This window comes from Macaca mulatta, chromosome 6 (assembly GCF_049350105.2).
Source record: "Macaca mulatta isolate MMU2019108-1 chromosome 6, T2T-MMU8v2.0, whole genome shotgun sequence".
NCBI classification, from domain to species: domain Eukaryota; kingdom Metazoa; phylum Chordata; class Mammalia; order Primates; family Cercopithecidae; genus Macaca; species Macaca mulatta.
Window position 1 is genome coordinate 23,649,218 of NC_133411.1, and position 23,411 is coordinate 23,672,628.

Genomic DNA, 23,411 nt, shown 5'->3' on the forward strand with positions numbered 1-23,411 from the left:
TATACATTTATTGTCTCAGTTTCTTTAGGTCAGAGATCTAGCCACAAATTAGCTAGGTCCTCTCTCAAGGCTACAGTCAGGATGTTATCCAGGTCTGTGGTCTCATCTGAAGACTGAGGATGGAGTACTTCTAAGATCATATGCTTTTCGGCATAATTCAGTTTCTTGAGAGATATTGGTGCAAGGGTCCCAGTTTCTACCTGCTGTTACCTGAAGGCCACCATCAATTTCCTGCCATGTGGGCTTTTACAGCATGGCAGCTTGCTTCATCAAAGTATGAAAGCAAAACAGGAAATACAGCCCGTTGGCATGTAACCTATTCATGGAAATTACATTCCACGTAAGTTACACGTAACCTATTCATGGAAATTACATTACAAGTTTTGTCATATTCTATTGTTTAGAAACAAGTCTATACCCCATTCCATACTCATAGGAAGAGGATTCAACAAATGTCTGAATACCAGAAAGTGGGGATTATTGAGAGACAACTTAGAGCCACCTTGCCACAACTTAGCCACATTGTATTTGCGGATTTGCTTTAATAATGAGAAACAAAAACGAAAGAAGGGATTTTTTAAAAATGAAAAAAGACCAGGAAAAGGGAAAGAAGTCAGGGAAGAATAGGAAGATGAGATGAAAGAATAAAGACAAAAGAGGAAAAAAAGGGAAGAAGAAATAAAAAATAAAAAAGAATTGAGCAAAGTACAATTAAGTATGTGTAAAGAATACAAAATGAACCATTACATTTTTAAAGTCTATTATTGAGGCTGAAAAAACATGCATTGAGAAAGAAGTTAGTTCTCTTACAAATTCATGGAATAAATGATGCTCCAGATACCTGGGGCTCACTATAGCGCTCACTGCCTGCCACTGAGTGCTGTCAAGGGCTCAAATTCCCTGAAGTTGGCCTAACACTTGTGTGGGCTTATGATTGAATCCTCCATGCATATCTGAAGTCTGGGGCTCTGTGGTCTTGCCTGGCTCCAGGACATGTCTAGTATTTCATTCCTTGGGTGCTGGACTAGAATATGGGGCATGATAATGTGCTCAGTGCTGAGTTTTCAGAGGCAAAGTCTTTTGATCACTTCCCTCTCTTTCCCCCAAGAAGACAGTTCCTCTCTTGTGCTGTGCTACCTGGAGTCAGGAGAGAGTGATGCAGGTAATCTAAGAATATTCTTCCTACCTCCCTTCTTCAGTGGATATTTTTGATTATTGTGCTCCAGCCAGGTACTGTGATCTCCCACCTGGATTTCTTATCTCTTTTGAAAGTATTCTTGTTTGTGGATAGTTGTTAAATTGATGTTTCCGTGGAAGGACTATTGCTGAAGACTCTTGCTTTTATTCCAGTATTGTCCAAAGACAATATTCATGGAAGACACAGCTTTGACTTTTCACATTTTATGCAATCTTCCTTTTATGTTAAACTAAAATTATAACAATTGGCTGTATATGGCATTCTTGATGAACAGATAACTTCTCTCCATAATCCATTAATTTTATTCAGATGCCCTTCAATTTCTGGTTTGTAGATGAGAATTTCCAGGATTGACAGTATTTCTTTACTTTTTTGGAATTTTTTTATATTCTGAAGATTGTAAGATTTTATCTGTTTTTTGAATTAAAGATTTGTATCAGGGTCTTATGACTTGTTTGTCAATTTTCATTAATCCTCTCTGGGACTTGATAAGCACTTTAAATCTCAAAGCTCAAAGAAAATGTTTCTGTTGTTTTTCCCTTTATTTATGCCTTTATGCTGTGGAAACTCTTTCCTGGGGTTATGTCTGCTTTATGATACAAATCTCTTAGATTCTTCATATTACGTTTTATTCCTTTTTGTTTTTGTTTTATAGATGGAGTCTTGCTATGTAGCCTAGGCTCATTTCAAACTTCTGGGCTCAAGCAATCCTTTCGCCTTAGCCTTCTTCATAACTAAGAATAGTTTTCATTTTTATATTTCTTCAATATTAACACTATGTCTCCCTACCCAGTCTGCACACTATGAATTTCGATTTAAGTTGTTATTATCTTGTATTTTCTGTAGTTAAAGAAATTTTAAATTCAAGATCTATTAATACCAGTCATTATGTTTACATACTTGTTTCATTTCTTTCAGGAAAAAAATGACTACTGCCTTCTAAGGGCTAGCAATGTAAACAATTTAGTACACCACTGCACATCCCAGCCTCTAAATCTCAGCATATACCTCTTATCTATACATCTCAGCTACTTACTCAGAGACACAAATTCTTCACTAAAAGGCAGCTCACATAGATTTGTCACTAACTTATTCTTCTTCTGTCTTCCAAAACTGTAGATCCGTCATTGCTAACTTTAATAAGTATAAGTAGAATAGAAAATAGATACAGGTACAGACATGCACACATATAGCTACATACATACACATACACACTTGTACAAACAAACATTATGTTTCTACAAACACGATATGATGACAATGTTTAGAAGCAGCATCTGGCAAACTGTATATGTATGTATATAGATATATAATGCTATTAACATTCATGTTTTAGCTGTACATTCACATTTAAATATAAATTTCATAAATTGGTCATATTTACCTCAGATAGCTTTTGTTTCTCCAATAAGTGTATATTTTTGCTCATGTTCTCTATCTTCAAGTCAAGATAAATAAGGTTCAGATAGAAGATGTGGGGAGACATATTTCCATATCTTCTGAAAGAGCCAGAGAATGGGTCTGGCTCTGACCTAAAAATTAGACATTTTAATCATGGAATCCAAGGAGGCAGTCTCATCCTAGACTTTAAAATATGACATTATATTTAAGGACAGCAGAGGGTCATAATTCAGTAGATCTGTGCACCATTCAGGATTTATTTGATGACTTGGTAGAATGTTCTGTAAACAATTCAAATATGTGCTAAACTACAGAGCTCGCACATAGGGAATAGCCATATCTTAGAAAAGGAAATGGGCATCGTTCTCTAGAAACCTGTTAGTAAGCATCATCTTGATAACAGTCTTTTTCAGAATATTCCATTAAAAGAAATCTGAAACCCAAATTTACATTACATCTAATTGATTTTATATTGTTTATTTTATTTTATGATTTATGTGAAATATTGTTATACATTTTATTCAATTTTATATTTTAACTGTACTATAAAATTTATATTTGGTAACATAAATTGACATTTATATTATTAAATTTAAACTTCTTTCTGAGCTGCCTTAACAAATATAGTATTAAGTTACCTAGTGGAATTTAATAAAAGCTAATATATTTCACATTCCTCTGTCTGTAGGTAAAAGAAACCAAAACAATCAGACGTAAATGGCAAAAGGAGACTCTTATTACAAAGCATTAGAAGCATAACCATAACAAAGTTTGTTGTGTCTCATCTGTGTTGCTGTCTGTCCTCTACTTCTCTATTCTCTTATGGTCAACCAGCTTCATTTGTTTCTGTGATCTGTATATATATGGTGACTTGAATGATAATCTCAAAGCCCAGTTCAGGGCTTCCTCCATAGGAACATTTGTTCAACTTTCTGATTCTCCCTGGATACCCCACCTGGTTATGGAAACAGTGGTATATTTTCTGTCTTTAATGTCTAAAGATGAATATAGGTATTTTCTAACTCAGGGACAAGAAGGCAAAGCATCCAATACAAACTGCGTTACTTCATAAATGTCTCAGTATCACCAAATTCAACACATATAAAAACAATGATTTTGCTTAACATGATACAAAATATCTTTCTTTATTCATTAAAATGACCATGTTCAGTCAAATAAGTGGCTATATCAGTCTACATTTTCGAATTAAACCTGACTGCAAGTTATTGACTCACTACTTGATCTAAGTAAAGTTAAAAAAAAAAAAAAAGAAAGAAAGAAAAAATGAAACTGTGATTTATTTGTTGAAAATGCTGTGCAGGTAAACTTCTTTCTATATGAGAGGATTTCTGTGATATTCATCATTCTTGACATTCTGGTTCACATTGTCTTGTATTTCACACACACAAAAAATGGGTATTACTTTTGTTCCTCACCTTGACCATTTAACATTATTGCAGAAGATGAAACCTGACTCTGCTGTCCTTTAACCTTGTGTGTCTAGAATTTCATTTTATCTTTTAGGTTTATGTGGTTGAAGTGCCATAAGGTAAAGGATGGCCCATCTACTTTAGGTGCCAGCCAAGATGGATGACTTGTCCTAGATGATATATATTTTTTCGAGCCAATTGAGTGTCTGATTAATTGAAGAGAGAAAATTATTGCAAAAATTGCTAGCATGCCATTTATTCTCTTTCTGCTTTGCGTGACTTGCCTTTATGAGAATTATATTTTTGATTCAATTTCTATCTGAATTGTTTCTGCCAGAATACTACATATATGACATTTTGAATTGGCAGAAATTAGGAAATAATGCATGAGATAAAATGCTGTAACAAATCTCTGAGGCAATAAGAAATAAGTTACTATCAAAGTATATTAAAACTCAAACTAAGAGTACTTATATTGTCAATATAAGAGCACTTATGAATTTTACAGAATAATTGATAAAAATAATTATAAAGATAAATGTTTAAAAATAATTTCAAGCATGATATATATGCTTTTATCCTATACATGCCTCTACATGCAAATGAATGCCATTTCCATGAGGCAGGGAGTTCACTTTCTTTAGCACCTTATCCTCAGATGTAAGAATGCCTGATACACAGGGGGTGTCAGTAAATACTTTTCGAATAAATGAAGGACCTAACCATTTTTTAATATCCTTTCCAAAGTTTCCAGTATATAATAAAAGAAAAAAAAAAACAAGTTAAAGCCAAATGATATTTTTCAGAACTGAAAGTTGACTTAAATATGAAGACTAAAATTTCTAAAGCCAGATTTTTCTTCTAACTTAGTTAGATATAGGGTTTATATAATGCCATATAACACCAATTCTTTAATTCAGCGGTTATTTAGTGGATACCACCTGAGTGTTCAGCAAGGTTCTAACCAAGATTTTTTTTTCTTAATTCTCATGACACTATGAAATAATTATTGATTTGTCACACTTTTACATAAGGGAATGAAGTTCAGCATAGCGTTTTTAAATGCTGAATCAATCAATTATTTACAAAGAACCATGTAGTTAAAATACGATGAATATCTATGTCTGTCCATGTCCAGACACTCATATACATAAAATTCTGAAATTTAGCTAGGGACTAAGAGCAAATATGCACAGTTCACAAATCTTAACTTATTTTTTATGTCTTAGAGAAAGTGTAACATCTTGAACCATGATTCAAGATTTATTTTAAGGAAAAGCAATTTATTTTCAAGTGTTTTAAATAATGAAGTGATAGGTAGAAAATATACATCTTTCTCCATCATTATTTAAGTAGAGAAATTCTTACCCACTTAAAAATAGTCCTCCTTTATTTTAAAGACAATCAGCAAAGTTCAAAAAAATACAGGGAAGTTATTCAATGAAATGAGGAAAATGATAAATGAGCAAAACAAGAAATTTAATAGAGAGATTAGAGTGACAAAGGAACAAAAATCAAATAGATATCTTGGAAGTGAAAAATATAATGAATGAAACCAAAAATGCAATAGTGGATCAACAGCAGAATTGTTCAAACAGGAGGGAGAATCTGTGAACCCAAAAACAGATTATTTGAAAATCGTCAGATAAGAACAAAGAAAAAGAAGTGAAAATGAGTCAAGAAAGTTTATAGAATTTATGGGACAGCACCAAAAGAGCAAATGATTGAGTCATAGGGGTAATTAAAATTGATACCATAGAAATACAAAGGATCCCGAGAGACCGTTATGAACAATTAGACACCAACAAATTGGAAAAAATAAATAACTTAATACATACAACCTACCAAGACTGAGTTATGAAGAAACAGAAATTCTTAGCAGGCCTATAATGAGTAAGGAAACTAAAGTGGTAATAAAAAGTCCCCCATGCAAGAAAAGCCCAGGAGTTGATGTCTTCAATGATGACTTCTATTAAACATTTAAAGAAGATCTAATACTAGTTCTTCTCAACCTCTTCCAAAAAACTGAAGAGAACAAATTAAATAGTACATTTTACAAATACTTTATGATGATCATGTGGGATTTATTCCAGGGATGTGAGGATGATTCAACATACATAAATCAATAGATGTGATACATCAAATTAATAGAATTAAGAACAAAAGCCATATGATTATTTCAATAGCAGAAAAAGCATTTGAAAAAATTTAACATCCTTTCATTGTAAAAACACTCAGCAAATTAGATATAAATTAATGTGTCTCAACATAATAAAGACTGTATATCACAAACCCACAGCTAATATCATACTAAACCTAAAAGTGTCTTCTCTGAGACTTCACTAGAAAATAAAAAGAATGCCAACTCTTGCCACTTCTATTCATTATAGTACACTGGAAGTCCTTAGCAGAGCAATTATGCAAGAGAAAGAAATAAAATGTATCCAAATTACAAAGGGAGAAGTTAAATCATCTCTGTTTGCTGATGACATAATTTTATATATAGAAAACTAAAGAGTCCACTAAAGTGCTGTTAGAATTAAGTAAACCATTTCAGTAAAGTTGCAGAATACAATATCAACAGATAAAAATCAGTAATATTTGTATGCACAAATTGCAAACTTCCTGAAAAAGAAAGTGAGAAAATCCTATTTATACTAGCTACAAAAACATAAAATACTTGAATTTAACAAAGGAGGTGAAAGGTCTCTACACTGACAACTACAAAACATTCATTAAATAGACTGAAGAAGACATAAATACATGAAATAACAAATGTGTTCATGGATTGGATTAATTAATATTGTTTAAATGCCTATACTCTCCAAAGTGAACTACACATTTAATGTAATTCCTATTTAAATACCAATGATATTCTTCACGGAAAGAGAAAAGATCATCCTAAAATTTGTATGAAATCATAAAAGACCCCAAATAGCTGAATAAATTTTGAGCAAAAAGAACAAAGTTAGAGGCATTATACCACCTGACTTCAAAATATACTACAAAGCTACTGTTGTAATCAAAACAGCATGATACTGGCATAAAAACAGACACAAAAACTAATGGAAAATAACAGAGAGTGCAGAAATAAATCCATGCATTTACAGCCAACTGATTTTCAACAAAGAAGCCAAGAATACACTACGGGGACAATCTCTCAATAAATGGTTTTGGCAACACTAGATATCTGCATTTAGAAGAATGAAATTAAACCCTTATACTGTATGCAAAAGTAAACTCAACATGGATTAAAGAATTAATTACAAGACCCAAAACTATGAAACCACTAGAAGAAAATATAAGGGCTAACCTCTATGACATTGATCTGGGCAACAATTTTTTTTGGTTGTTGTTTTTTGTTTTTGTTTGTTTGTTTGTTTTTGGTTATGGCTCCAACAACAGACAAGAAAAGTAAAAATAGACAAATGGGATTACATAAAACTTAAAAGCTTCTGCACAACAAAGGAAACAATCAACAGAGTAAAGGACAATCTAGAGAACTGGACAAAGTATTTGCGAATTACCCATCTGATAAGGAATTGAAATCCAAAATATATGAGGAACTGAACTCAATAGCACAAATAAAACAAAACAATCAAACAAACAAAACACATAGCCCCAAAATCAAAAATTGGACAAAGGACCTGAAAGATCCTTTAAAAACAAACAAACAAACAAACAAACTTGTTTAACACCATTAGTCATCAGTGGACATCATATCTGTCACAATGGCTATTATCAAAAAGATGAAAAATTACAAATGTTGGTGAGGGTGTAGAAAAACAAGAACCCTAATGCACTATTGGTGGGAATGTAAATTAGTACAGATACGATGGAAAACAGTATGAAGTTTCCTCAATATTAGAAACAGTGAGTTCCTTTTCAAAGGTTCCACTTGTCCTCTATTTTCAAAGCCTAATTTCCTTGCCTCCTTGCCCCTAGTTATGGTAAACAAGCTTCCAGCCATTCCCAATCTGTAACTCACAGCTGTTGCCAATTTGTAACCCATAGCCACTCCTAATCTGTAACTGACATCCATTCCCAATCTGTAACCGACATCCATTCCCAATCTGTAACCCACATCCATTCTCAAGCTATAAAAACCCACATCTGTTCCTTATTTGGCACCCTTAGTTCTGAAACTGCTCTTCCTGCTGCTGTAGCCCCTAGCCCTGCTCCATTTGAAGTAGGCAAGTGGGATCAACTTAGATTGTGTGGTCTGACCCCAGCCAATGGGGACTGGACACAGTATCAGGGACTGACTGTGTTAGGGATAAAAACCCCTTCCCTCCTTTGTTTGGTGTGCTCTTGCAGTGACCAGAAGAATGAGCAGCACCCTTCTGCAGAAGTAAATTTGCCTTGCTGAGAAACCCTTCATTTGCGTGCTCATTTTCTTTGTGACTCTGAGCTCTTATTTCCAACACTCAAAAAAAATTAAAACTAGAGCTACCATATATCATGCAATCCCATTATTAGGTATATATCCGAAGAAAATAAAATCTTTATGTCAAAGAGATTTCTGCACTTTCATTTTTATTGCAGCATTATTCACATTAGCCAAGATATGAAATCAATCTAAGTGTCCATCAATGGATGAATGAATAAAGAAAATGTGGTGTATACATATATATTATATACACACACACACATACACACACACATATACATCAGAATACTATTCAGTCATAAAAAAGAAAAGAATTCTGTCATTTGTGATGACACGGATGAACCTAGAGGCCATTATTTTAAGTGCAATAAGCAAGGCACAGAAAGACAAATACTGCATGATATCATTTACATATCTAAAAACATAATTGATCTCACAGAAGTAAAGAGTAGAATGATGGCTACCAGAGGCTAGGGTGGTTGGTGGTTAAGATGGTGTTGGTGAAAGGATACAAAATGTCAGTTACATACAAAAAATAAGCTCAAGAGGTCTGACTATGATTAACAATGTATTGTATTCTTGAGAAACGCTAAGAGAGTATGTAAAGTGTTCTCACCACAAAAATAATAACTATGTGAGGTAATGCGTATGTTCATTGCATATGTTAATTAGTCATTCCACAATGTATATGCTCTTCAGGACAATATATTGTATGTGATAAATACATATAATTTTCTCAGTTTAGAAAAACAAAGAATACAAACTAAAAAGAAATTAAATTGAAAAATAAAAATAGATATGAGATACAGATAGACAGAAAAAGATATAAAAATAGATCTATCAGCAAACACATGATAGAGCAAGGATTAAAGGATACTAATTTACCATCCAGATGATAATCGAGGGGAGAGTGTTTCCTGTGAGCAGGTAGATGCAAATCTACCCCCAAGCTGAGGAATCTAAGAGGCTGAAGAAAGGGGATGATAAATCCAGTTTCTTAGAATAAAACATTTAACAGAGACTTAAGAACAGAAGCCGTGTGTTGGAAGCCACTATTCCCAAACTGTTACCCCCTCCCAGACACAGGGCCTATGTCCATAAAGAAAGTGTATAGGTGCCTCAGAAGGAATGTATAGTACAATTGAAGTATCCCTCAAGGAAAGGCAAGAATGCTTAAGGGCGGGATTTAAGGTAAGTACATGCTCTTACACAAGGAATTTTAGATAAATTAGAAATCTTAGAGGAATTCCTGGAACTGGGGTTAATCTGAAGTCAACATGGCAGATTAGCATCCAAGATGGAGTTGCTTTAACCTCCACAGAGATTAGGCAAGTAAATTGTCATTAGGTGAGGAAGTAGCAAGCACAAGTTACTTTTTATATAGTGAACAAAATGGCCGTAAGGTTGTCCTGAGTTTGACTAAACCTTAGACAGGTTTATTCCTGATTATAGGTCCATCACCTCTCTTTTCTTATGTTTACCTTAGAAAATTTGCAATTATTTATCTGCCTTTTTGAGATACAAATCTTCTCTCAGTATCTTGCCAGTTTTACAAAGCAGGAACATCTTTCCCAAGAACCTGGGAGAATCTCTATGAAATGTAATCATCAAGAAAAGACCCCCATCTCCCGGTTTCTGTGAGTGGGTAAGAGCCTAACTTCAATAAGCACCAATCAGCAACAGAGATGTCCTAATCACCTTGACCAACCTCCCCACTAATGTCCTCTAACACTTTTCCATTCGTTCCTCCTCTTGCTTAAAAACCCTCTCACCTTTTGTTTCAGCAAAGTTGACATCACTGCCTACTGCCTCTTCCCTTTGAAATAGTCTTGAGAAAAGTCTTCCTTGCCTGTTGACTTCACCTGGTGCAATTTTACTTTTCCTTGCTTTTCTCTTTTTTAATGAGTAATATATTGCTAGAGAAGGAGTTTAAATTATGAAAAACCATGAAAATAGAATTCACTGCACTTCTGATTAAGAATACACAAGTTAAAAACCACAATTTTCTTATTTCAAACTTCAGAATTGATAAATTTAAGTGTTTGCCATTGCACACAATACTATAGTAAAATGGGCATCAATTGGAATCTAAATTGCTATAACATTTTTTGGAAAAAAGTCTGCAGTATATATTAAAATTACAAATTCACACTCTTTGAACTAGAAAAACCAGTTAGTAACACAACCAACAGAAATAAAAGCACCAATGCCTGGGGAAATATGAACAAATTTTTTTAGTATAGTGTTATTTTAATGGAAGGAATTTATAAAGTAATTAGTCCATTTAATGGCAAGAGGTTGAACAAATATGTGTTACATCTACACATCATGGAAATTCAGAAACCTTTGAAAATGAATGAAATGTTCATTATATTGACAATAACTAAATACTAATGACTAATCTGGAGAGATGAACTATATATTAAGAAAAATAAGGTCCTGAGTAGTATAGGCTATATGAAATTTACTAAAGTTATATGACAAGAATCTCTATGTTCCTGCAGAGGTATAGAGAATGAACACCAGCAAGCCAATACTGGTTTTTCAAGGAATTTGGAAATAGAGAGAAACATTAGAAGGGACAAGTAACAGTTGCATATTTATAATAAAAATCGCATCATTTCTATAGGTAATTTGTACACATATAATTTTATTACTTTAAAATATCATAAAACATTTCTAATGAAAATCCAATTTTGCTGACATTGACTAATTCTGTATGAGATCATTTAATGGACACTAACTTTATGATACCTATAGGAGAAAAACAAGGCTTAAAGGGAAAAAAAAATACAACATTGGTATAACTTTATAACAATGTATTTGAAAAATTGTAATATATTTTTATTGTTCAGTAACACCAGCCCATGAACAAATTAATTGTTGATTTTAGCAGTAGGAAAATGTCAAACTAATAACTTACAAGACTACAGGGCACATGAACTAATTTGCTAATCTACCTTAGAGCATCTATGTTAGAGGAAATAAAGAAAATCAGAGACCTATTCTAAAACATATGCTTAGAATTATATCTACAAATTATATGCTAATATATGTCTCTAGTTAATAAAGAAGGATGTAAAGGTATCACTGGGAATGGTATTTTGTATTAACTTTCTCTGTAAATCATGAATATTAAAGCAAATATTTATATATGCAATGATTTTCATTTTGTGATAGATACTTACTTGGAGAGAAGCTTTATTTTGTAATTTACTGCTCTCTCCCATAATGAAGCTTTAAACGTAAAAATCAGTATTGAACTTACGAAATAGGAAATATTTCTAAACAAACAATTCAGTGAGTATTAATTTTTCTTAATTAATTTTTCTTCTCTATTTTCAAATATACATGCTATCTAATATAAAGAAATTGAGTTTTACTAATTGAGACAATAAAATTGTGCTAATCTGCTTTAAGAGTGAAGTTGGCTCTGGTTTCGGAGCTTACAAATGATTTCAGTAAAACCTTTCTAAGCAATAAAGTTTTGCTGCTTTGCTCAATAAACAATTAAATATTGAAGACAATGCAGTAGAGCTTCACTCCTATGCATAGCACCATCACAGCACGAACAGAGAAGGAAAAAAATACCTTTAGGAAAGCATACGAGATGGCAATACTCTTTTTTGAAAATAAATCGTTATCACGCATATTTCTTTTATTCCTTTGTTGTTATGGTTGTTGTTGTTGTTGTTGTCGTTGTTGTTTTTGACTTTTGGGATGGAGTTTTACTCTTGTTGTCCAGGCTGGAGTGCGATGGCGCCATCTTCGCTCACCGCAACTTCCGCCTCCTGGGTTCAAGCAATTTTCCTGCCTCAGCCTCCCGAGTAGCTGGGATTACAGGCATGCGCCACCATGCCTGGCTAATTTTGTATTTTTAGTAGAGATGGGGTTTCTCCATATTGTTCAGGCTGGTCTCAAACTCCCGACCTCAGGTGGTCTGCCCGCCTAGGCCTCCTGAAGTGCTGGGATTATAGGCTTGAGCCACCACGCCCGGCCTTCACATGTATTTCTATTTTAGAAAAGTGTATTGCTAACTAAGTCAAATGACTTTTTGCTTTAAATTATGCAAAGGTTTAAAAAGAAGATATGTATCTATGCTGATGTCTGATTAGAGTAGAATCAGAATTCATTACTTTATATGCATTTATTTCACACTCCTAGATTCGAATTATTATACAATGACATATATGGCAAGAAGTACTTTCCTTGTGTCCTCAAGGTGCTTCTAAACCTAATTTACAACACGCAATTGTATTTGTATTACTAATTAATCTTCAATTATTAAGTACATTAAATGGGATTAAAATATTTTTCAAACATTGTTTTAGATTGCTGGGCTGATGCTGAAGAAGGGGAAAGATTTTAAACTGTATATAACAGACTGTTGATTTTAAGTCAAATCACTTAATCCATCTGCAATTGTTATTGCTTATCTTTACATTTTGAACTCCATCTTTTATTCCAATGGGAGGTGTTGATGTTTACATTTTCAGAAATTTAATTATAAATGTATCATAATGAATGAGAATTAGTACTCTGAAATTTTACTTCCAGTAACTTCATTATTTTTTAGACATTAACTTAGTTTATTTTTTATATTTCAAGATTTATGCTATTGCTTTTAATAGCATTTAGTGTTTGTCAATGAAATTCAAATAAATTTAACTCTTCCATCTAGTCCGTAACATACTTCATTTTGTGCTGATGCCTAATGGAGAAAAATAAATAATATATATGATACAATCTAATTATATATAATATATATATTGCTCACTCTTAGTTTTCACTTAGCACTGGGTGTTTATACACACACACTCATATACATATATATGCATTGTATATGCATATATTTGTGTGTGTGTGTGTGTATATATATATAAATAGCACTTATTTAAATGGTAAGAAAGAATATGAGTGTGTGTGTATATATAACCAACTAATGACATGTTTAAACTGGTATATATATATATATATATATACACACACACACACACACACACACACACACACACACACACACACACACACATATTATTTCTTACCCTTGAAATAAGCCCTGTTTGTTTAAGTTCTAACGATGTTTCTATGTATATATCTAAGCAAACCTCTAATTTGGTTTTATATGTTATTGTATAATATTCCATAAAATGTGGCTACCACATCTTTCTGTTTACTCTCTACTCTCTTTCAATGATGGATTCTGTAGCAGAAGCTTTGAATGAACTCTAAAGCCATTTTTATCTCCTAATACTAATCTATATCACATAGTGTACATTTTTACACTTTTTTACAGCTTTTTTACATAGAGAAAACTAATATCTTCTCAAGAACTGAGCTTCCTTTAAGCATTCACTGTTCTCATTCCTACCACCAGTTGGTTATATTAGTGATGACAGAGAGATTTAAATACCTTCTAGCTGCCAAGATACTTGCTATGGAATGAAACAAAACAGGAAGCAATTGATAAAGTGAAAATAATATCAACAAGTCTTTAAATAATCCAAAGACTTCATTCATGTTTCTCTAATAGATCAATGCACACTCTTTGGCATATCAACAAAGACACAGTTGTTTCCCACTTCCTCTTGACTCTATATAATTTACTTTTTGGAAATGCAAATTAATAACTCATTACTCATCCATGAATTCAGCAACAAAAAATATTATGGTCTACTATAATCTAAACACTGTTTTTAGAGGTAGGGATATAGCAGTTAATAAAATGGAAACCTTAATCAGGCTGGTCAGGAAAAGACTCATTTTAGAATGTGAGATTTAAGCAATGACCTAAAGGTGAGAAACGGAACCATACCTATATCTGAGAAAAGAACATTTAGGAAAATAATGAGGAAGTGCAAACCTCAGGAGAGGGAAAATGACTGACAGGTTAGCTGTAAAGTAAGGAACCCAATGTAGTTAGGGAAGTTGGTAAGGAAGAGATAGGGGATGGGGTTGGAGAGAGAGAGAGAGAGAGAGAGCAGGAGTGCAATGGTTTACCTAGGGTCATGTAGTGCCCTGGAAAGACCTTTCCTTTGTCTCTGAATAAAAGATGGGGAGCCAATGAATGCTTTGTTGCAAACAAGAGGAAAGATGAAGTAGAAATGTTTTGGAGTACTCAAGCTATTTGTGGACACATTTGTAAAAATTATAAAATTATGCTGCAAAATAAGTTACCAAATTATTGTTTAAATCATTATGCAATAAGTAGCACGGCGCAATGCAAAGAACTTCTTTGAAAGAGCTTGAGAACGTGGAATTTTTGCCATATCTGATTAATGATCTCTGTAAGCCTGAATAAGGCAAATAATCCCTTTGGCCTCAGCTTTCTATTGGCTGTGAGAGATTGCCAGGTGCGATTTCCCAGGTCTAAATTTCTATAACTTTATGCTCTGGATCAAATCCTTATGCCTTATTCCAGCTGTTAGATAAGTAAATCAGTAGTTATATTTTACTTAACAAGTCAAATTGTCTTTTGTTATTTGAGAGAAAGACATTTTTATTTCCTTCATTCTTATTTTTCTTGATATTAGGTTAAAAAAATTGATTTAGTGATAGACGAGGGTATAGTAATATTTTTAGATGTTCCTGTCATTGTTTCTTCCTATTCTTTTGCAGAGTCATACACTTTTAAAGAAATTAATTCCCAAGCAAATTAACTAAAGCATATAGTAGGCTTTTACTCAAGTGCATAGATACAAAGATGACAATAGACTGAGAGGTTATAATTTCACATTTTAAGTACATATGTATTTATTTAAGCTAGGGTAGACAGAATTCTAGTTAGAACAGTAGTAGGAGTGAATAAGAACTGAAAGAAATGACATTTGGATGGAAATGGAGTTACTCCATCCAATAATAGCACTGTCTAAAAGGCACATCTATTTGCATTAAAGATGTGGACAGCCAGAAGCCACAAAGTAAAAGTGTGGGTGCCATTGGGTCTGTGGTATGCACTTTGGCTATGTAAAAGCTACAGCTATGACAACAACATTTATTAGGAATCCACAATATGTATGCACTGGTTCCTCTCCTCTATGTAAAACATCTAACTGGTTCTTCTTGATATTATTTTAAAGACTGTCTAATATTAGCCCAGGAAAGAGGATGTTTCTTCCATCTGCAGTTCCAAATTATATTTCTCCTTAAATCTATACCTTCCAAAGGTCAAAATCTAGAAGTACTCTGAGAATTCCCTACCAGGTTATTACAGCTGTCACTTTCAAAGAACTGATTACCGGCCCTGCCGTACTCCAGTTTTCAATTGAAAAACGTGAATGACAACAATTTTGAAGCCACACGTTTTTAACCTTCTGCACCAAAGCTCAACTCTCAATATAACATATTTCAGCATAATGCTGTGAAATGTTATGAAATATTTCTCAAATGTATGAATGTAGCCATTAGGAAACTGATTTTTGGATTTACTGTGTGTAATGTTGTTTCCATACAGGATCCATAACGGTCATATACAAAACTCATTCATTTCCTAAATAGGTTTGGTGTTCTGATGTACACAGCTAAAATAGAAAACCAATAGCATTTGTAACTTTATCAGATTTCTCTCAAACTTTAAAACTATTTTCCCAAGGTATATAATTTTAAGTTAAATATGAATGCATTCAATTAAACAACATTTAGTACATTTTCTATGAGCCAAGTATAAAACGGATTAATATTTTGCATAACAATAACAGTATTTTTGACTTTGTTAACCTTGATCATAAAATAATACAGTTCATTTCCTCCATAATAGCAGTGAAGACATTAAAAAATAGTATGGATTTTATATAATTTGTCCTTTATTTTAGAGACTAAGTTCAGTAATGTATTTGTATTGAACAAGATTTTCTATCAAGGAATATTTAAATTCTACCCAGGTGTATTGAAAAGCTGTTGAGCAGATGCTGGAATAGGGTGGCTATTATGATATGTAAAATATTGCCCTTGTTCCCGAGATACTTTCTACCAAAATAAAAAATATTTTGTTTATTCATTCACCAAATAGTAGTCAGGGGCACAGTATCTGCCTGGCACAGGTCACAATGCCAATTCAAAACTAATATAGCTCACAGAGATGACAAGGATAAGAAATGTTTACTGTCTTCAAATATGTAGTATGGATGCATAAAGCAAAATAACTAAAGCGCCACATCAGTAAAGTGTCATTTTTGAATCATCAGATAACAGAAAAAACTTGCATTCTACAAAAGAGCCAAGTAAACTTCAGCCACAACAAAATATACTGCAAAATTTCAGTGAAATATAGAGATTTTGACTCCCAATTTTATAATAATAGTAATTTAGTAACCACCTAAAACAAACGTTTTTCACCCCCCCCCCCACCTTTTTTTTTTTTTTTTTTTTTTTTTGAGACAGGGTTTTGCTCTGTCACTCAGGCTGGAGTGCAGTGGCTTGATCTTGGCTCACTGCAACCTCCACCCCATGGGTTCAAGAGATCCTCCCACCTCAGCCTCCCAAGTAGCTGGTACCACACGTACGTGCCACCATGCCCAGCTATTTTTATTTTATTTTATTTTTTTATTTTTGGTAGAGACAGGGTCTCACCATGTTGCCCAGGCTGCTCTCAAACTCCTTAGCTCATGCAATTTGCCCACTTCAGCGTCCCAAATTGCTGGGATTACAGGTGTGAGCCTGTTCCCAGCCCATCTACTTTATAAAAACATGTAGGTTAAAAAACATATATATATATATATATATATATATATATAACATATATATATATAGTCTCAAACAATTAAATACATAAAATACAAAAGCAATTATATTTTTAGTTTTATATGCTACACATAAATATTGTGAACAATTTATAAAAAGCAAATTCGTTTTAGACACAAGGTCAAGAAAATAAAAATGGATTGAGAGAGAGCAAAACAAGTAAGAAAAAAATGAACAAAATTAGTACAGCCGCTCCACATACACACACACAGACATATGCATGTACATAGACAAATTAGTGCTTGTGTCAATAAATAACAATGCAAATTTTCAAATCAGAGACTGTAAAAATTGCATTTGTATAATCTGGTAACCTCATATATCCATATAAGTGAGAGAAAATTTCCTCAAAAATTATTCCAGGATGCTTATTTCATAACACTGGGAGAGTATGCAATTAATGGAGATTGAGTAGACATTTTTCTGGGAAGGGGGTATGAATTCTACCTTGGATAGGTTGAATTTTAACTGCTTGCAGGAAATCCAGATGAAGATGTCAATAAAGCATCTTCAAAGTAGGGAATGCAATTCTCAACTTTAAGATCATCTAAAAAAATTTGATTGATCTACATAGATATTCAAGTCATTGGAACATATAAAATTCTAAAAAATATGAGAATAGCTTAGGAAAACAGTAAGAAGGTTATCAGTGTACAGGTCTCTCAAAACATGTGTATCTAGAGAAAAAGGAAGGCAAAATAAGAGTAATTTTGGAAATAAGAGTAAAATGAACTCTTTTCTATTGTTTGAAAGAGAATAATTCTTTAAAAATAAGAAATCATCATGAATGTAAAGTGTACTAGGAACATCAAATTGATTAAAGACCACATATATACACACACACGATTTCTGAGTTAAGAGACTGTTGGCTATCTTAAAAAAAAATCATGTTAACCATTAGAGTGAAAGCTAAACTGGATGATAAATGTTGAAATCTGAATGGGGTTGAATAACTAAAGAAGTGTATACTGCTTTGACTAATACCTGTTTTAAAAGGGAAGAAGTAAGAGGAGAGCTAGAGGCAAAAAAAAATGTGGGTACAAATATTTTAAGGAACAGTATTTTAAATTACTAACATGAAGATATTGTATCTGATTAAATGTCAAATTGTTATGACAGTAAGACAGCTCATTGAGAAAGGAGCACTTTAAATATATGAAAAACCATTTTTTGAAAGACTCCTCAGAGGAATTTAAAGAAGAAAATGTGTACTTGGGCTTTGTCAATACAATGACAAACGTATGATTTTTTTTTTTCAGCGTAAAAAGTCTATTCAAAAACAACAAGTCACATTAGTTTATTGTTTAGGTTGAAATTAAATAGCTTTTATTCATATTATTTTGATGACATCATTAAACAACAAACAAAACACTTGAAAGTGTTTATATTATCAATGCAACAATTTACTTTAAAATTTTGAAAATTATAATACACAAGCTGCCAATAAAACATTTTCTAAATGGAGAGTGAGGGCTATAGAATTAATGGGAAAAAATGTGATTCGGAATGTACCATAAAGATTCATTTTTAATTATTGATATCACAATTTCTACATTTTAGTCAGCAGTAACAAAAAAGGCCACTATTATTAGTTCGCTTAAGCAATGAAATAGACTAATATCATCATTATTCAAATACTCATAGAATCATGGGTGTTTTGAAGAGATATCTGCCACTGAAGCCAGTTCATGACCGATTATCTTACAAATTTATAACATTTTTGAGCTAGACAATATGACAACTATGTTCAACTATATTATTTGAGAACTCTAAGTGGAGAGCAGTCAGCTAACCTATCAAAGCCTCAGAGACAATTGTCAACATTGCTAAGTCACCTGCCTGTATCATAGCTCAGAGATCATTCCACCACACCATGGTGATACCATAAGATTCATAAACTAATATATTTTAGGATCATATTAATCATTAATGCATTCTATATTTTCCAAAATGAATTATACTGAACATTTTATAACAACCCCAAAAGTATTCAAACTACCCACCCTTCTAGGAGTAAATATTTTAGTCAAAAATGAGAATTATTTAATAAACGTTTTCTGTCAGGTCACGTATTACTCAGCATGTTGATAAGCTAATGTTTAAAATAACTTAGAAGTATCCTAGATAAGGCAGCTATGTAATTTAATATGTAAACCAGGACATTTGGAGAGTTAACGAGATGCTATAAATAATTGTGTGGAAACCAAGGCATAAACCAAGACTCATGGTCACCCTGGCTACAGGTTACACTCATTTGACTGTTTTTACCTGTTTCACTAGATATGAGACAGCATAAAATTACTTCCATTAATTCTTTCTATAAGCTTTCTATAAGCTCTTTCTATGAAAGAAAGGGGGTGTGTGTGCATGTACTTATGTTGGCTTTCTCATTTGGTTATTAGTAGGAAATGCCTTTCTTGCTATGCACTCTCAACTCCAACTTCAAAGTCATACATGTATATATTATTTTCTTGGCACAAATCCAATCCTATTAACTAATGAAACGTGAAATCAAAAAGGCACAAAAGAGCTAAATTGGAAGCAGCGAAGTCTGATAATGGCATTCAGCATTCAAATGTGTATGCAGGAGACATGAAGGTAAAGAAACAAACTTTCTTGTATCTTTTCCTGTGTTTATGAATGATAGGATGTGAATAATCACTAACCGTTTTCATTTAAATGTGCAAGTTGCCCTTGGGCATCAATTATAACCTAACTGAGGACATAAGCAACAGCTAAAACCTGACAAATGTGTGTGTAGAAAGTCCATTAACGCATAATCACTGTCCCATCAAAGAAGAAACAAGGATACCATAACCAGGCAATTGGGACACCTTGTCAATAATGCACAAATTGGGCAATCAAGAAAATAGCTTGACATAAGGGATGCCACATCCTGAAAAGGCTGCTAAGGGGACAGAATATTTACTTCAATTTGGACTTGTCTGCTGTAAACCTTCAAAAATACTCAAAGGCCCCAACGTGTGTGGCAGAGTCAATTTATAAATATTCAAATGCCAAGCAATAAAATAATTGCTAAAAATACTCTCAGGTCATAAACAATATTTTTTAAGTTTTCAACCAGAATAATTTTAAAAGCCTCTGAAATATATCTATAACATGAAACATATAAAAGGTATTTTGGATTTGTTGTTTTTAAAAGTCCCCAAATACAAATTTCCACTAATTATTTATTCCTGAGCTATAGTCCTGATTATCCTTCCATCTGCAGGAGATAATCATCTAGTTCATCTACTGTTCCCTCCAATACAGTAAGCTCCAACTGAATGCATTGCTTTTTAACACCGTCCTCTTTGTTGTTTCCTCTTTTGATAACAAAGCCTCAATTCAGGTACTTCGGCATTATTATCACAGGTTGGATTCTCAAACGCAGATGCTCAGGTAGTGTCTGTGTACATTAAAAAAACAAAACAAAAAAAAAAAAACCTACTGTCATCTGTGAAAAGAAGAGAAAGAAATAAGATTGGGTAGAGGGTCTAGTTGAAGTGCCACGCTGGCTGCATGAAGCCACGGACAAAATTCTGGAGCTACAATGACCCATCTTCAGATGGTCCTTGGCAACCTTAAAGTGCCTGGGTCATTGTATCCACTCTATGATCAGTCACTGGATGCAGGCCGCCCTAGGGAAGGGCATAACCTTGGGAGAGGTGTGAGCCTTAAGCGAACTCATAGCCGCAGGCAATCCACTGGTCCCACTGTGGGCAGCAAGTCCTCTGAGGATCCATCACTGGATTCCCCACATTCTGCATCTCACTCCCCTATTCAATAATTCACTCACTAGGGCCAGTAAATGTTGACTGTAAATGGTTTCTATCTGCTACCTCACTTATAGCTTTGCTGCGACTACCTTGATCCTGGCTGTCTTTTCTTCTTTCTTAGTATTTCTGTCCACCTTCTTGCCCACTTTCATGCTAAGGCACCCTGAATGATCTTCTTTCATAAACTTCTTAAATTACATAGCACCTTCTCTCTGCCTCCTAGATAAGATTCATGCTGACACTGACCAACCTCTTTAAACACCTGCTCATCTACAAACTGACCAATTGAACTGTTATAATTCTCTCTGTGTGCCATGCTCTTTAATGTCTTTATACTTTTATTCAGGCTCTTTCCTCTGATACAAATGCTTTATTTTGCCAGCACCCCCCCCTCCACCGACCCCATACTACAAGAACCCTTCTGCTCACCAGTCACAATTGATACTGTTCTTTGAATCAGCAACATTGAAAGCAAAAAACCTCAGCACATGACCCTTTGTATCTTTATTCATTTGAGTGTAACAAAGGAATTCACCATTCTAGTGAAGTGCCTGGTACACAGAGTCACAGAGAATATGCTTTGCCTTGTGGTATAAGGAAAAAAATTAGTGGGAGAAAGATAAAGAAAGAGAGAGGGAGGGGCAGAGAGAGAGAGTGAGAGAGAGAGAGAGAGAGAGAGAGAGAGATTACAGAGACAGAGATAGAATTAAGATTCGGACAGATACACAATCAGCTAGTTAAAAATGACATATTTTACTCATAGAGGTTTTTAAATAGCCCACTTGCTAAAAAGAAATTCTGTGTAACATCAAGAAATTTACTCCACTTCTCTGAGTTTTTTTTTTAACCTAATATGCAAAATGTAGCTAATGATACATTACAGAAATTAAATGAGGATGCTTACAGTTTCTAGCATAAACTTTGTGCTCAATAAATATAATTATTACAGCTCTTGGTTCTGGGGCCAAATGAATGAGATTTCTGTCTCATTCATATCTACAAGCAAAATAAGTAACCTTTTTTTTTTAAACTGTTTTTAAAGTTATGAGAAAAGTTTGCATGAAAATCAAGTACATCCGTGCTACTTAAGATACTTATAAATATTAGGAATAAAATGGAAAGAATAAAAATTAGATGTACCATGCCTCTACCCTAAAGATCTTACAGTTTTAAAATCATAGCTACTTTCTAAAAATTAGGTGGGAAAATATCATTCTTTAATGTAAAGTTTCTGTGAGTGTTTTATTAAGCTGCTATTTTTATCTAAACATATACTTAGTTATATGCTGATATGAAAATTATTTCTGAGTAGAACTAAGTGGCTTTTAGAGTGGATCTAGCATCCCTGATTATAGCTCTATGGGGTAAAGCTGATTCAAAACAATTTTCTGCAGAGAATTTGAGTCCTGAATGTGGAAACTCTCACAGCTCACCTCAGATGACTTTAATGAGATTTTCAGCCTCTATAAAAGGATTATAACCCTACCGCACTTTGACTTCTCCCAAAGAGCATGGCTCTGAATTCCAATGATCATACAGAAGAGCTGTGTTCCTGGCGTCTTCCAGAGTCAATGGAAGAAAATCTCCAGTCAACGTCAGCCAAAATTTACTAAAAGAATTATGATACTAAATGATTTGCAAGGACACAGTTCATCCTGTCTTTAAAATAGTTTTTACTATGTTGTGATTGTGTGGCAATGCCTTCAACCTTACATAACTTGTTGTTGATTCTCTTTAAAGGCCAGTGGAGTAGGAGACACAATGTATGTGGGTGCTTTGAGCAAAGGGATTTTCAACCATTTCTTCTTTGATGTGTCCCAAGCACATAGTATCATGTCTGACACATCCTAGGTTGAATAAATATTTGTTAGATATGTGACACCACTTTATTACACTGTCCTCATCCGGAGACCATTTGACATAAATAATTAAAATTTTATACCAAGAAATATTGTGTTTTTCCTAAACAATTAGTTTGTTTAGGAAACTATTGAGGCCATTTAAAATTATGATGAAAAAGAGTCTTCTTGCACATTAATTTTAAAAATATTGGTGACAAACTGCTATCCCAACCCTAGTAACTAATATGGGTCATTTTGGCACTCAGTGTCAACTTAATTCACAGCTGTACTTTCTAATAACATTTTAATCATTTTAATTTGTATATATTTTTGCTGCTTTCTTTTAGGTTCTTTTTTTCTTTTTTTGAGATGGAGTCTTGCTCTGTTGCCCAGGCTGGAGTGCAGTGGCGTGATCTCGGCTCACTGCAAGCTCCGCGTCCTGGGTTCACACTATTCTCCTGCCTCAGCCTCCCTTCTGAATAGCTGGGACTGCAGGTGCCCGCCACCACGCTCGGCTAATTTTTTTGTATTTTTAGTAGAGATGGGGTTTCGCCGCATTAGCCAGGAAGGTCTCGATCTCCTGACCTCTTGATCCACCCACCTCGGCCTCCCAAAGTGCTAGGATTACAGGCG